At 35.2% G+C, this 15,525-nt stretch overlaps 1 long non-coding RNA gene across 1 annotated transcript; it reads right to left on the bottom strand.

Annotated features, from left to right (window-relative positions):
• Nucleotides 1–4,941: 4,941 nt before the first annotated feature.
• Nucleotides 4,942–9,182, bottom strand: LOC146002092 (uncharacterized). Its single transcript, XR_014443671.1, has 3 exons — nt 9,102–9,182; nt 6,644–6,695; nt 4,942–5,252 (listed from the first exon to the last, which is right to left on the bottom strand). It is a non-coding gene; the product is annotated as an uncharacterized LOC146002092 (long non-coding RNA).
• Nucleotides 9,183–15,525: the final 6,343 nt, after the last annotated feature.

A 15,525-nucleotide genomic window follows, 5' to 3' on the forward strand; every position in this document is an offset into this window, starting at 1 on the left:
CCAATATTCAATTTAAAGATATTCATTCCTTTTGACTGCCATCTATTATACAAAACATGAATTGTTTTTGAGGTTGCCATTAGTGTTGCCATATTAGGGGAAATTTTAAGACATTTTACTATATTATTACAGTTAATTTTAAGTAACACTTTCGTACTCACATTTTCATTTTTCTGTTTTTTTTCTGCTCCCTTGATTATAGCCTGTATCTATTTATTTCTTTTAAGTACATCGCTTTTCTGCACCTTCGGATAATAGTAACGATGAAGATTAACGATTAAATGAATTCCTGACCAGGATCCAAACATAGGACATGTGGTAAGGATGTGAAAAATTTTACATTTTTTTATTCACACGGCATGGACCAACGGAAATACTACTATTACTGCTTCCACCATCACTACTAATACTTATTATTATTATTGTTTGATTTGCTTAGGTAAAGGGAAAAATTGGTCCAAAAAGGGACATTTTGCCCCTTGGAAAGGGAAATGGTGCCCTCATATTGTGGCAACACTGGTTGCCTTCAGTTTATGTTTAGTTCAAGGATCTCTCTCTGGCATAGAGTGGTAACGTTGCAGCCTTATAATCAAGTATTAGCCTATCTGTGCATAAAATAGACTAAGAACAAAATTTCAACTTGATCTACACTATTCAAATGTTATTGGTTGGAGATAGACACCCATGAGTTTAAATGAGTGTGTAAATTTTATTATTTTGTTATCTGTGTGTTACTGTTTAAAATTACAGAGTGACTAACTAAATCACTCCACTCACAACCGGATCAAGAAAGTGTGGGGCATTACCCCCACCAGTGTTGCCACAATCTGTAAGCACAATTTCCCTTTCCAAGGGGTAACATTTCCCTTTTTCGCCCATTTTTTCCTTTCATCTAAAGAATTATTATTATTATTAATAATAATAATAATAATAATTAAATATTATCGTTGACCCATGTTCGTATGTATGTATAAAATGTTAATCAATTTAACTGTTAAATGCTACGACGCCAGGGGTACCGGGTTCGAATCCCGGCCTGGGCATGGCTGTTTGTGAGTGTCCATTCATAAATTTCATCATATCATTATTCATCCCCATCTTTGCAATTAGCCAAAAGTGGCAGAAAAGCGAAGTAAAATAAACCAAATCAATAAACAATAAAATCAATAACTTTTGAATGTTTTTTTTGGAAGATTTAGATTTTATTTCTAAGCCAAGCAAAATTTTTTGTTTTGAGATGAAAGCTAAAACTATGTTATAATTGGCAACTGAAGATTTTCATCAGTAAAAAGCAAAACACAAACAGAGATTGGATTTAGGGAGGCCAATGCCCCTTGTCTTCATCACACCATCAGAAGAAAATTAAAAATATTCTACACAAAATGCTGTTCTAGTAAGGCGTACATATGAAGAGTTTGTGTGGAAAATCACATTTTTGCCTCCCCATAAAAATGTTAAGTTCGGCGCATGGATATACGCGATTTATTAAAAAAGATATATAGTACATACCTGAGCAAATGTTCTATTCTTGTAAATTTCACATATTAGGTGGAAACTTCTAAAACACAGCAAGTTTTTTATTAAAATTTAATCCATTGTTGGTCATTTCTTGCCACTCTGAACGGAATTTTTAACTTGTTTCCGCGGTGTTTTTTCATCTTCCGATAATTCTCCACGACGTTTTCTAATATATTCTGGAGTTGCAGATCGTTTCCTTTGCTTCCCTTGTTCTTCCGTCATCCAAGACGGTCACAGCCTTCCACCAAACACTCGCATACGACGAATAACCCACCTAGTGTCCAATGAAGACTGAAGTAAAGATAGGTTTGAGACAAAGATAACTTTATATGTTTTGCACATGTAGTGTTTGAGGCAAAATTCAGAGAACTGGGGAAAGCTTAAATAAACAATACCCTCGGACTCCCACTCCCATAAGGGTGAATGGTCAAAGACCTCCGGCCCCAAACGGTAGCCAGATGTGGGTCAACCCAAATTCCACCCTTTCTCTCAGAACAAAGTATACGACAAAATAATAAAAAAAATAAGTTCTCATTTTCAAAACTGGAATCTGTTATAATGTTTAATACAATTAATGTTTAGTCTGTCTTAAAATTTCCCTGAAAATTCGCTGTTTTTAATCGAATTTACCTTTTCACTTAAAATTAGCTCCAAATTTCCCTTCAAAAAGGGAAATTTCCCTTCATGTGGCAACACTGACCCCCACCCGCCCTATACGCCTTCATGGCGTGGTGCTATGCACAGGGGAGCACTTTACTTTTTTTTTACCTAACTAAATCACTTTTGAGCTATTTTCACCAGGTTTAAAGTGCGTGTGTGCAGTATATGACCCTGGTCTGTTTTTGTGGATGCACGTGGATTTTACTTGTTGAAAGTATGAAGCGTGCATTCATTTTGACACAAGCTATCAAACCTAGTCTTTAAAATTATACATATATATTGTAAATACAGTTAACATTAACATGGACGTCCGTAGGATTTTTTCCAGGGAGGGACAAAGAAGGTATTTTTTCCAGGAGGGGAAGGGAAAACAAGGCACATTTTTCCCAAAATGAGTGTTGTGAATTTCATGTGAAATTATGTGATCCTGTCATCTGTGTAGTACCAGAACGGTACGTTTTCGGACATGGGTTCCTTATCAAAACTTGATCTACTAAGTCCACTCTACAACCCCTAGAAGTGTGTAATAGGAATTCTGAATCACACTGTATACATCTCATATTTTAATTATTCTTCATTCGCAATTAAAAGGCTAATCTGTAATTCAATCCTCTCTGAATAGAATGGAAATGCCTTGCTCTCGTTATTCTACACCAAGAGTGAATTAATGAATTTCTTTGAGTGTGAAAGAGGATGGCCTCATTTTTGGTATAATATATTCATTGAAGATTTCTGTAAGTTTTAAACATCTCTAGTATTTCTTAAATTTCAAGTTCGACCATCTACACTCTAATATCCTACTGTCAATTGATGGGGGAATGTGTAGCCCTTTCCTATTAATCAGTTTATGTTTTACATCCTGTGATGTAGCTATGTCCGACAACCTCTACTGAGATTTCTTGCATAAGGGATAGTCAAATGAAAACGGGTCAGATACCAAAGAGTTTCATTGAAAATGCATTATCTCCATAACTGATAACACATTTATCCCAATGGGAGACAAGGTGGTCAATTCCATTCTTGTAGAAGCTTCTCGACTGATGACGGATCTACAACCATACCTAGTCGCATACGTACTCGTCCGAATTGAACCGATGTAGACCAATGTCTCTCTTCAGGTCGCCTGTAATGTAATGGGGAACGATCTGTGGTGTAGGGAGGATGTTGAAGTGTTTCCCCGGACAATTGACCATAACACATGGAGTAATGACGCGATAGGCGCGGATTGTCAGTGGCACACATCCATCTAGGTATCTCTAATGCCACTCCAGTACACATGAACGTGACATTCAATGCTCGCCGTACACAGCAGACATGCAGCGATGAATATCTCGCTCTCCAGCATCCTCATCAGTCAAAAAACGAACTATTGTTCTCTGCTCTGTTCACATGTCTTCATTCTGATGTTGGACCTCACTTCCTGTGCAAAAATACAAAAAAATAATGTATGCATGTGAGTTGTCACTGAGCTTCCCTCTTTCTCTCAAGATGGCAGCATCGTTCGTAAACAGCAGTGTTACCAACTCTAACGTGCCTTGAGTTCTATGCTTTTCATTTCACTGGGCCTTACAGTAATTCTGAGTAATTTCTGATACTCCAGGATAATTCTGGGATGGTATACCTCATCTCGGACGACACTACTAGTGTTGCCCACGAGACGAGACTTTGGCCTGTCTCGTCTCGTGGAAATGCTGTCTCGTCTCGAAAATATTCGTTTGTCTTATGACACATGGTCAATCTCGTCTCGTCTCGTCTCGAATTTTTAAAAGCCTGTCCCGTCTCGTCCCGTGGGCAACACTAGACACTACAGCGAAAATAATGCATACTCTTCTCTTTACATACAAATAGCGTTTCATATATTTACAAGTATATCCAGAGAGTAAATAAAGAGTACCGGTATAGTTTTTGTGGTCTATTTTGTTCTGTTCATATGGATAGTAGATCTTATTGAACTCAAAAATGGCTTAGAGAAAAAGAAATCAATATTTTTATTGCATTTTATTTTATTTGACATAAAAGATTCGTGCCTATAAAGTACACGAGGATGTGATGTTGAAAAATGAACTCTGTTTTCTACCATTACTAGTTATCATTTCATTTTTATATCGCACTTCCACCATTATAATAACTGAACAGCTAACATTTTATTACAGTTATGGCAACAGCGGAAGGAAATTAACAAGCCACAAACAGAATGGTGTGTTTGAAATAATATTTATTCAAGGAACTCATGTGCCTGTGTGCAAGTCCACGATCGGCCGACATTTTCCTGTTTTAGTCCTATAGGGTTTTTCTACTCTTACGGCGGCCGGTCCTCATGCTGGCAAGGGATGTGGGGAGTGGAGATTACGCCGCAGACCAACCAGACAAAAGCTGTAGCGTCGAGAATTACGACGCGGCGGTAGGAAGTACTATGTGCACCTCGTTCTACAGGCTGCTGTAGAACGGGCTGGATTGGACGCTTCCCCGCTCCCCACTTCCCTTGCTAGCATGAGGATCTCCGCCGTAAGAGTAGAAAATACTTATAAGAAACGTTTCTGCAAATAGAGTACCTGAAATGGGCAAGGAGGTTCTTACAAAATATGGTAGACCAGGACATTATGGATCAATATTTGCTTTAAACCAGTTTCTTAGCCCACAGAATAATGTTAGCGATACAAAACTGTACAAAAAAACGAAACTATAGTTTCTACTACATGTTCACAACATCGTATGAGCCAGAGGTTAATAATACAATTTATTAAATAAATATTTTGTTAGACGTTGCAGTTTGAAATAATATTTATTCAAGGAACAAGCAATCTCATACTCACAGAGAAATAATTGAAAGTTAAAATTTGATTTCCGCTCTGGAAATGTAGTACATCCATCGAGCATATCGCGATAACAGAATACTATAATTTTGTGGACATTGATATATAAATTTTAGCCGAGATAACCATATCCGTATCCCAATCCTCCAATGCCATATCCCAAACCTCCATAGCCGTATCCAAGTCCATAGACTGGATAAGAGAGGAGGGAAATCTTGTTGTTGTTCTGGTAACTGGTTCCGGTGATACCAATGGCAGCACCTAGAAAGTGAGACGTAAAACATTTCACTCTACAGACGCTAACTCGCAAATAGCCACACGATTTTTATTAGAAAAGGCGCATTTCCACACTAACAACAACAAAAAAAATCTACATGTGATATAATAATTGTTGTAAGTAGTGTGTAATAATTAATACTTTTGTACAATATTTTTGGGACAATGATATATTTAATAAGTAACAAATACTGTTATAATGTAACTTATTTCTAGTTTAACAAAAAACATTTTAACATGCAGTAATAAACGAAAAAAACAGTCTCCATACTAGATGTTGAATGGTTTTTGTGTAAGCGTTTAATGCATGAATGATGAAACCAGAAACCTTTCTTTTTGCCAAATGGTATGAAAAATCACAAAATGTTGTTAAGTATTTCTTGATAGTATAAATTCTTACAGTGAGATGCAAGAAATGTTTGTCAAATTGTCCAGGATTATTTTCATTAATTTTCCTCTTTCTAAGGAACGAATTTTTACATTTGCTGGCGCTGAGATTGTCCGTTACTCATTTGTTGCATTGCTTGAATTCTTGAAGCTCTCATTGAGCAAAACGAAGAGAATTAGCATGATAATGAAGCAATTTGTTTAGTAATACCTATGCATCCCACTTTACCCCCATCTTAGTTCTATCAATAGTTCAATGTAATGTCAGTAATTGTACTTACGACGTTTTAAAGCATGAATAGTTAGTTGGTTAGTGCTTGGGAAATGTTTTTATTACAAAAGTGACTATTATATATTTGGGAGAGGAGGATAACATCTGGTGTTCTCAACCCCATTAATTGGCACTCAGCTTCGAATGACAATTTCATAACTTCAAAACTACAATTTGATTTGTGGCATAGAAATAATGACCAGAAGAGACTCTATATAAAATATAAATAATTAATGTCATACTATCGATGAAAACAAATTATTGGACATTATCAGTGTGTAAATACATTTTCAAGTATAAAGTTTATTCGTATTTTCTCTCTCTACGCCTGAATGAAGAAATAGTAAATTGAAAAGCAAGTTTAAATCTACATAATAGTTCATTAATTTGCTACTTCATTTCCAGCACGGAGATGTTAGGTGCGTAGTATTATTTTTAAAAGTAATCCAATTGAGCAGTTACAATGTTTCTGGTTGTTCATATGTTTGTTTATGAGTATAAGAATTGCAAATGTAGTTACTATAAATTTGAAATTAAAGAATTGCGATAATTCTAACTTGATAGTATAAATATTTGACAAACATGAACAGGAATTAGATTTCTTGTTTTCAATAGTTAAACACTGTTGATAAAATAGTAAACTCAGGAAAAACTTTTGTATTTGGCAATGTTTAGGTAAATCCTCGCTAAAATTGCTAATGAAATATTTATTACTTACCATATCCACTCTGAAGAAGTACAACCATGGCTACGAGAGCGAGGGCAAAGATCTGAAATGGAATAAACATGAAAGCCTAAATAATGATGTTAATGCTTTTAAATATTTCCTTAGATCACATCGAAAAGCGTTAAAATTATACCTACCGTTAGTAGCTATGAACCCATCAGTTGTGTGTGTATAATTTCAAAGCATTCAAAGTGCATGATGTAAACTGACAGATTCATCATCGTTACTTAAGAGAGGAAGGATGCAAAAATTATCTATCTTTTGAAAATACGAGATAAAATACATTCCGTTTCTTTTCACTTCGTGACTGGTAGCATTGAATTTGCAGACTCAATATCTCATCTCCAAAGTTTCTGGTCGAGTCATTGTCAAGGTATGGTTGTGCGGTTTATACATTCTGCTTAATCATTATTCATGTTCATGATAGTAATTAAGTTAAGATTTATAAAAAGGGCTCTAAATAACTAAAACAAATGAACAAGAGTTCATTAGTTGCTTCTTTGATCTAATACAGCATTTTTAGAATCGTGCTAATGTAATTTAATTTTTACGTAAATCTCTTTTCAACGTATGGTATTTTTTAATTTGAATTTTCCTTACTTTTCGTCGTTTTCCTGCTACTTTAGAGTAGATTTGAGTATAAGAATCGAGAAAGAATTTTGAGTTAACGTAAATTAAAAATGTAGTGCACTAAGAAATTAACATTTATACGTAGGTAGGAATTCGAAATGGAAATAGTTAGTGATGAGTAAGGGGCTGATCTTTGCATATTTGTATGTTTTTTTTCCTTAAGGAAAATTCATATGCTCTCAACGGATTTATCCATTCACTTGATGTGGATTAATTTAGTAAAGTTTTATAGTGCATATAAATGCATATTTGGGACGTTAGTGCATATTTTAGCTTAACGTGCATATAATTTTCATATATTGGGAATTTGGGAGCAATTTTCAATTTCATTTTCGTTTCAAGTTTGCCTGCTTCATTTTCCCCTTTCATTGTGTCATCATTAATGAATAGCCTACTTCGTCTGGTCTTGGGCACTAGTTGTAGTACTCACCTCGTAGCATTGCAGGTGGTCTGGTTGTGAAGATAGAAAAAAAACAACTTTCTTCAACCAATGACCTATCAGAGATATGAGTCACATATCCAAATTCTGACAACATTGGGGTAGCGTTGTTTGAGGATTATCTGTTAATGTGACATCTTGTTAAACCTGTGAGTGTGTGTGTGTGTGTGTGTGTGTGCTGCAGAACTGACAATAAATGCCGAAGGAGAGAAGTAACAGCATATTGCTCCAACAGTGGGTGGAAGGTAATGATGCGTTTACCACTGCTGGCGGCAGAGTTATTTGTTGCCAAGTATGCTCTAAACATGTATTACATTTCAGGTATTTAGGTTTTTTTTTCAGCTTAAATGGAAATTTGCCATGCTCAAACAGAGCTTTCATTTTTGGTAACAGTAAACATTTGTTGCCTGCGTAGGCCTGGACACTGTCATTTTTATAAACTTTTAACTTTTGCGAACAATGCTGCTAGTGAAGGATCATTCTGTTATTTGAGTACAAAATAACAAGACTGTAGAAACTAATAGAATGATGGTCGATGATGAAAATATGCACTATGAGCGTATTTTATTCTTAAAATAGACATAAGTAAGATACAATAACTTTTTGCGATTATGTCTGTTGATGAATTGCAGCTTAATATTGAAACATACTGGTGAGGATTAAATATGATTTTTGGGTGCTTTTCGTCACGAAAGTAGTAGTGATTTGAAGTGGTAATTTTACTCTTATAGTAATTTGAAGGAGAAAGATGGCAGTCCTATAGAAACTAAGATAGCGTCCATGGAATTTGTGTAGTTATTGATATATCTAATGCCGCCTACATGAAAACAACTATAAATAACGTCTGGTGTATTGAAATGTTAATATAAAAGAATAAAGATATTGATTAATGCAATGAAAAGAGCATAGTGTTTCCAACAAGATACGTATATTATTATAATTGCAATATTGCAGTTTTTAAAGCGAGCCTCCAGACAAAGGAATGCATATAATATAATCATTTTGTTACATTAAACTAAAAACATTTGTAAATTAGTATTTTTTGTGATCCTAAATAGCACAATTTATCACACTTTCATTTCTATAATTGCGTTCAGTGATTTACTGATACATTTACATTGCATGCAAGATGTAAATAACCTTAAAATAGGTTGTTTTGAAAATTTTTAGTGCATATTTTGGACTTTTTAGTGCATATTTGCATGCATATTTCGGCTTATTTAGTGCATATAAATGTGACCCCCTAGTGATGAGTCTATGAGTGTACGTACCACGAAAGTGGCTACTCGCGTTACCAAATTGTTTTCAAATGGGATGGCAACGAAATATTTTTAGTTTCCTTAGACGTGTGGATGTATTTTGGAAAATAAAGTTACTTACGGACTTGTTGAATGCCATTTCTGGAAAAGTGTTTGTAACAACTGCCTGAAGAACAGTTAATGTGATAGTAAACAACTTGTCCAAAGCATTGATATATATATTAATTGTTGAACGGATATTGCGTTATTAGTTATTCTTATCGATTTTTAGCATATAACATTCTTCCTTGTCTGTGCGTAGGATGCTCATTTCTACGCATTTAATTGCTACATTTCCAAATCCAAGTTTCGCCAAGCTTCCTTGCAACCGTTAAGGTTCGTTAGTCATGCGTTTCTCAAATACTTTCGTTTTCATCGTTATTAGCCATTAAGAAGGCAGAACATATCAACTCATCAAGGATGAGGCAACATCATAGTTATCCTGTTGTGAATTTCGCTCAGAGAACCAAATCGATATGAAGGAAATAACCATGTTATTTTGATAATTCAATTTCGTAAAGGAAACATAAACACTGCGATCTCATAGTTTCTGTTTAATTTCCTGATAAGAGTCAGCAAAAATTTAAAAAGGGCACCATTTTTCCACGTGCTACCGTCCGTTGGTTAACGTCAACAGTAATAAGTCAAAATATTAGACCTATTGAATTAATTTTGTGGCTAATGTAGCAATGAACATCATGAAGCTGTTAAAGATACAAATTAAATATGCAATGATGAAATAATAATATTTTTTGTAACATTAACAGACTAAAATTTTCTAAGCTTAGAAACAAAAAAATCTGAGATGTTAAGTGGAATGAAGATCTTAGATATTTATCGATTAATCAGAAACTACAGAAAAACAAACTGTCATAGGCAAGGCACTCCTAATTTTGATTAAACTATGTAAATATAACATGACTGTTTGACTTGTAAATGTTTCGAATTTTAATTATCTTTTATTGCAATATATGGTTTCCTCTAAATAACAATGCCAGAAATAATTAGTATACAGGAAAAAGGAACTGAATTATCTGAGAATTAGTTACATAAGTCTAAATACCATACAAAATTGCGTATTTATCTGCTTTTATTTCTCTGCTATGGAGACGGACTAGTTGAGTTTCCTCCTTGCATCAGAAGTGCTCGAAGTGATGGGAGATATGCAGTAGATACGTATATGCAAAATATATTAATTTCCAGTGCCGACCTGTTTGTCAGTTTTTTTTTAAATTCACTTTATATACAGAACGGCTAATCGGTAGTGAATTCTGTTACTATGGTTAGCAACACTATTTTCTGTAACTTGGCGAGATGAATGATTTTGAAGCGGTTGAGGAAAGAACGGTCAAATGCCTTTGGCCTTAGGTCAGTCTCAGTGTAGCATCTCCGTTCGTGTGTTGTCGTTCTGTTTAGTGTATAACAATGTTTGAAACTTTACTACAAAACTGTCTGAAGAAGATAGAGAAAATGAAAAACCAGACAGAAAGAAACCGAAAGTGGTGAGTAGAAAATCAGTGACACTATATGTAGGTATAATTTCTTCCAACCGATATTCATAAAGTACCAATAAAATTTACTGACCAAGTATTCGATATAAAACGGCAAGTATTTCATGAAGAACCTAAGTGATTCATTCACGTCTATAGTTGATGACCATTTTTGTGAGCCAAGAGTTCTTACCTTTGAAAAATAAATCATATACTATTAGAAAGAGAGTTGTAAAAGGGGGAGGGTCCACGTGGGGTGCTTCCCTGGGCGCTAAGTACAAATGGAGTGCCGAACAAGAAAAACAGATAAAAATAGAAAAGCGTTAACGTCGTGGTGCCCTGTGAAATTACTGGCACCCTATTAAATTAAAGTTATTGTCAGTTTGCAAAGATATAGCTTTAGTAAAAATTGTCTTTCTCTTTGTATCTAGTCGGTTGCCTGACATAATGACATGTTTAATTTTATTCAACTTTTCAGAGGAAGCAAAGGAAGTGTAAGCAGGCCCGTAGCTAGAGGAGGGCAGGGAGCAACTGCCCCCTGAGAGCCTGCTTTGCCCTCCCCTGTGAAAAATACAGAACACCTGGAATTCTCACTAATCTTTACAATTACTCTAGCAACATAACAAAGACACTTATTGATTTTGTGATTTATGAAGGTGTGTGGGATTCAGTATATTTTCGTATCAGGATTGGGGGCGGTGAGAAATTCCCTTTTGGTAATAGTGATTCATGTGGTAGAGAGAGGGAGTGGATATTTGATTTTTGTTACTTAGCGTTGATTTTCTGCCACTTGTAGCTAATCGCAACAATGAATGATGACGTGAAATTGATGAAGAGACACTCATAAACAGTGCCGCAACCACAGGGGGGCAAGGGGCACTGTCCCTCTCGACCTTGGACGGAAGTCCATTCTAGGGGAAGCAAACATTGAAGTAAAAAAAAAAAACAAGACTAGGAGAATCTAAGAATAGCAGGACAATTGGATACTCATGATGGAATTAGTTTTTACGAGTTCCTTGCATTTTTATTCGAGACGGCCAAGGACACTTGCCCCCCCCCCCCGATTTCAAATTTTACACAAATAAAAATACATTTCGTAAAATTTTCTTGCTCGCTTCGCTCGCAATGTCTTCTGTGCTTATAGTCCAAGTTCAGAGCTATACGATCTATATGAAAAAAAAAATGTTAAAGAGATTGCCATGGTGCCCCGTAAAATTATTTGCTCCCTATTAAAACAATTTCTTTCTATGAAACATAATAAAAAATATTAATATATTAATGATGACACTGTAATTCAAGAAGTCATTGATAAATCAAGGTATTCGTATTTGTTTGTCAGGTGTCAAAACATGTGTTTCAACTATAATATAATACAATTCACACAATATTTTGCAAAATGGTTAACGTAACCAGTATGCAAACATTGTCTGTAGCGATGCAAGAGTCTCCCCTTTGAAGGAAATAGAGACTCTGCTATATTTGCCAATGCGACACAATCTATTAAAAATTCCCCCGAGTGACTCTAAGTATCATCATGTTAGTTTCTGTTAATATCTAAGAAAATTATTCACTTCACATCAAGTTCATTGTGCCAATAAATATAAAGGTAAATCTAAATATTACATAGTATGTATATATATATATATATATATATATATATATATATATATATATATATATATATATATATATATATATATATGTGTGTGTGTGTGTGTGTGTGTGTGTGTGTGTGTGTGTGTGTGTGTGCACGTCCACTCATGAGTGTCTGCGTGCAAGTCCACGATCGGCCGACATTTTCCCGTTTTAGTCCTAAGAAACGTTTGTGCAAATACCATACCTGAAATTGGCAATGAGGTTCTTACAAAATAATCTGAATTGTTGTAAAATATTTTGTTCTATTATCGCTCAGTAATAAGCCTGGCTACTTTTTCAGTTAGACTAAAGAGAATTACATTTAAGAAATAAGGCTATAAATGTTGTTTCAGTTAAGAGATTGTGAATGATGAGGAAAATGTCATTATAAAAAAATATATCTTTGAATGTAGTCACACTATGACTTACAAGTTGATAGTAATGATCTGGTGAAAGGGGTAAAAGTATTTAAAAAAATACTAGTTGGAACAATATATATGTATATGTATATGTGTGTGTGTGTATGAGTTTGGTTATGTTTGTACAGCAAGATAAGTGAGAAAATATAAATGAGGAGGCCTAGTATAAAGTTGCATGTGCACGGAACCACATTAATATATTTGATTGATTGAATTGGTGTTTCAAGTCCACTTTATGCACAGTAAGGTTAATCGGGACTGGACCTACAGTTTAAAATGGGATCCGAACCACTATGTGCCTTCACCGATATCAACCCCGAAAATTCCTTGATTATTTAGGACGACGCTACCACTGCGCCATTGGGGAGGCCCTCGCATGAGCATAAGCCAGCATCTCATGTGATTCGGATCGGTTCAGAGATCAATATTTTTCTTTATTTGTACGTACACAAGTTTCACCCTAAAAGATTGACACTCACCCAGTGGTCCAACTACACCACTTGCACTGGTAGTCAAGTCATATATGCACACTTGAAATACAATTACACCAATGTAAAAATAACAAGTGGAGAACAAAACCATTTCTATTCAGCTAATGAGCCATAAGACATTGAAGGTTTTAATGAGTTTTAGGCGTGTAATGTTAAGATTTGATATATAATGTTGTAATCCCGTCTTACCTTGGATCTGAGGTCAAAGGGATGTTTCAATAATACATTTTAGGTAGAGCTTAATTGTACCTGTTAGCTGAACCTGCTCCGATTAAGAGGGAAGAGATATGGAAGGTTGAATTTAAAGGTTATTTACGCTTGTTCATACCTGGTAGGCGAGTGATGTTCTTGTCCAGATGCTTCTTGCAGACCGAATTGTGACTGATGCCAAGGTTCTATCCTGCGACTCTTGGCTCACCAAACCGAGCGATCACGCGCGACTCGCTGCATGCTAGGCAGCCGTAACTCCGTGCTCCGTCGTCGTAGTTCAGTAGTTGTAATGTGTTGTAGAGTAAAGTGTAATCAGAGACTAATGATCCAAATGAGCGTCGAATGAGCGTCAAAATCCAATGAGAGTCAAATGAGAGCCAGCTCGGGGAGTGAGCTCCCTTTTATAATCTTAGGCTTCGAAAGGTTGTTAAACCTATCGAACACGCTAGATCTTGTTTAGATCCACGCGTTTGCCTTTCAGTCATTGTTTTCACGGAAGTTACAAAGTTAGCGCATTCTTGGGATCGCCCGCTGGTCGGACAATTCCAGGAAATAAACAAGCGTAAATATTCTCTTGACGAGGTTTTCTCGTATTCGTAATCTCCATATCTCTACAATAATGATGAGATATCTGTCGATCGTTTTTCTCTTTAGATGTTTGTCAAAGTTTGTTGTAAGTCGAACGTGTAGCTATGCTTAAAGAGAGGCGTAGTGGTAACATCGTCGCCATGTATTCAAGGGGGATCCGGATTTGATATCCATTGGAAAAAAAATAGTCCCGATTACCCTTTCTGATCATAAGGTGGACTGCATAAGAAACTCATACTTATAACTTATAATCCATCAAGGAAGTGTCTTTACCGGAGATCAAACCGGAGACAACTTGGTTACAACTAATGTAGCAAATTGTCCAACGGTAAGTTACTCGTATTTCTCTTGATGCACGTTATCCATCTTATCCCGCTTTCCTAACTGCTATGAGTCTACTGGTACACATTCACAATATTTTTATAGTTACATTGAATGTGCTGCTAGTGTATTATTGAAATGCTAATGTATAGTGTGTAACAATTTAGTGAAGTAGTACCGACCAAAATTATGCATTGCACAAGTATATAATAATATTTAGGATGTATGAAATTGAGTACGTTTTTTAATGAGGTAACAAATTTCCTTGTGGATGTAGTTTCAAAACTTGATTTTGCATGCATGTGTTATTTTTATTGCCTAGTTAATGTTCTGAAATAAATAAAGTAAAGAAGTAAATTTATAATATGGATTTAAGAACCATAGTGTGAGACAAGGTAGTATATAGAGTACGGTGAGTAAATCTAAGTTAGTGTTCTATTTTATAAAGGGCCTCCCCGATGGCGCAGTGGTAGCGTCATCACCTTGTAATCAAGGGGTCCCGGGTTCGATACCCGGTGGAGGCACAAGTGGTTCGGATCCCACCTTAAACTGTAGGTCCAGTCCCGATTAGTCTTAGTGTGCACAAATTGGACTTAAAACACCAAATCAATCAATCAATGTTCTACTTTATACCAAACATTATCATTTATAATTTATATAATTGAAATAAGAATATTTTGTTTAGGAAAATTAAATTTCACAACTAAAATTTAATTGGTATTTTAGAGAAAAAACTATATATGCTGATCAAGACAGTTTATATTTCAGTAAAACAAATCACGTAACAACGTGACGTTTCAACCCTCTTTCAGGGTCTTCCTCAGGCTTGAAACAAAACTAAAATGAATCATGAATCACTGAAATATAGACTGCCTTGGTCTATATATATGTCTTGCTTTTTTTTCTGCCATGGAAACAAGGCTTAATCGTGATATTTAAGATATCGAAAATACATTAGTCTTGACAAACATTAAAATTGACCTGTCCTAACTTCAATTGGGCCAATTGAAATTATCTGTACGTCATACAAGTTTTACATTGATGCAAAAATGGAATTAGTAAGTATTTATAGCTTTGGAGGATGAATATCCATAGCAATATTATAGTAAATGTAATTTATTGCAACTTTTTTTTCTCTAAAGAAAGCCGTGACTTTCAGAATTTGGTAAGGAAGTAATTACACTCTTTTCTGTTTAAAAATGCCTAATATTAAAAGTGTGGTTTCCATCTTTGGTGAAAACATTCCCAAGATTTTTTCCAAGCAGGATGTAATTATGTGCTAGAGGAACATGAATTTCTCTTCCACTTTTCAATGCATATATATACACAAACATTTCGCAGTTGTTGAACAA

The sequence above is a fragment of the Lepisma saccharinum genome, chromosome 18, assembly GCF_977018435.1.
Source record: "Lepisma saccharinum chromosome 18, izLepSacc3.1, whole genome shotgun sequence".
Classification (NCBI taxonomy): Eukaryota; Metazoa; Arthropoda; class Insecta; order Zygentoma; family Lepismatidae; genus Lepisma; species Lepisma saccharinum.